The sequence below is a fragment of the Echinops telfairi genome, unplaced genomic scaffold (assembly GCF_000313985.2).
Source record: "Echinops telfairi isolate 266 unplaced genomic scaffold, ASM31398v2 ScPeMD7_7417;HRSCAF=8455, whole genome shotgun sequence".
NCBI classification, from domain to species: domain Eukaryota; kingdom Metazoa; phylum Chordata; class Mammalia; order Afrosoricida; family Tenrecidae; genus Echinops; species Echinops telfairi.
The window spans coordinates 3,272,179-3,273,851 of record NW_022111317.1 but is presented as its reverse complement, the minus strand read 5'-3'; the positions used below and the strand labels follow the sequence as shown (position 1 = coordinate 3,273,851).

At 61.1% G+C, this 1,673-nt stretch overlaps 1 protein-coding gene across 1 annotated transcript in view; it reads right to left on the bottom strand.

Annotated features, from left to right (window-relative positions):
• The window catches only part of LOC101654978 (aldehyde dehydrogenase family 3 member B2-like), an 18,489-nt gene extending 17,416 nt beyond the window's left edge, over positions 1 to 1,073 (bottom strand). The window contains exon 1 of the mRNA XM_004713587.2: positions 1,044 to 1,073. The gene's annotated coding sequence lies outside the window, so the exon portion shown is untranslated. The remainder of the gene's footprint in view (positions 1 to 1,043) is intronic.
• Between the last annotated feature and the right edge of the window lie 600 nt (positions 1,074 to 1,673).

Genomic DNA, 1,673 nt, shown 5'->3' with positions numbered 1-1,673 from the left:
TGGGGGGTTGGGTGGCTTGTGCATGGAGCGGAGAGGCGGGACACAGAGAAGCTGATCCCGGAACAGGGCCGACCCACAGGATGGAAGATAGGGGTGGCGGTCAGGGCAAGGAAGCATTTATTTTTTAAGATGGGTAGTTAGAAAGGGGAAAAAAATCCCCAAGGTCTGGTTAGTGTGCCCACCCAGCACGGCTCCCTCCTGCCAGTCCATCCACCCAAGTGCTCGTCTCCATCGCTGGCCTGCCTTGCCAAGTGCTCTGTGATCAGAGTGACATGTTTCCCGAGCCAGAAATAAATCATAGTTATCATTCTTCAGCCTTAATCCAAAGACTGGGCTCTCCCTGCTTCTGGTCCCCACGAGGTCCTGCTACTGCCTCCGTTCCTCTCCTGCCCCACCCCCGCTCCAGCACAGGTCCCAGGACACTGGCCGGTCCCTCTCTGCCCACAGTGTCTGTCCCCCCAGCCTGAGGGCTCCTCCAGGAGACTGAGATTGGTCCCCATCCCAATTCCAGGTTCAGGACAGGGCCCGCCACATGGTGTGTGTGTGTGCGTGTTTGGGTGGGGCGGGGGTGGGGGGCTGCCAGCTCCTGGGGACCCAGGGAGCTTGTGGTCTGCACAGGTGCTGAAGGTGAGGCTCCCAGGGGGACCACCATGAGGTCTTGGTCACAGCCAAACTTGGGCCCAGGGATCACCACGAGGTCTTGGTCACAGCCAAACTTGGGCCCAGGGATCTCCCTCCCAGCCTAGAGCCTCCCAGCCTGGCCCCTGACCTAGAGGCCAGGGCTCCAGCCCAAGCAAGACCCCCGCACACCTTCACCCAGGGAACAAATTCAGGTGACTTTCATCACACATTTCTGCTCCCGGGACTGCCCCACCCTTCACGGGACCAACCCCTCTTTTCAAAGTTTCAGCAAAGAAGACACAAGCTTGCTCGTGCTTGCTTACCAGGTCGGTAAGCACAAACAGCCTCTGCGGAGCTTGCTTCGTGGCCATCCGCCCAGCAGGGCCCCTTCTTCCCACCCCTGGGCCGGTGGTCCCACATACCCTGGTGTGGGCTCCAGCCCTGACGTCTTCACGGGGACCTGGTCCCCTTCCCCAGACATCCTCCGACCAGATGCGGCTCTGCTCTGAGCTCCCCGCTGGCCCGCACTCCTCAGCGCCCTCCCCAGAAGCCGAAGAGCTCGGTCGCCCCTCCCCGCATCCCTCCCCCACCCCTGAGGGCTCCTGAGAGCACCCGACAGTGGATTGAGGTGGGGGTGACTTCACAGGTGTGACGACCCACGGATCCAGGAACACCCACCCGCCTCCCAACAAACCAGGTATCTCCTGCCCTCCAGGCCCCGCCCCCTCTCTCCCGCCCTCCTTCAAAGCTGGCCTGGGAACAGGTTGGGCCACTCCTGCTGGCTGCCTCAGGCTGCTTCTGCCAGCCTGCTGGGAGGGGTCCGTAGGATACCGTGGCCTTGGAGGGGGCTGCAGGGGTGTAGATCGTCCTGGGGGACACCGTCAGAGGGGGTGACACCAAGCGTTTCATTAGGGGGAAAAAAGGGATACAAATATCGCTGTAGTTAAGTATCACAACAGAAACATGTTTGCTAGCCCAGTTGGCATGCCTCGGTCTTGGCCAGAGCTACAGTTCTGTGCCCGCTTGCTTCCTGCGCCTGCTGATGTGCACAG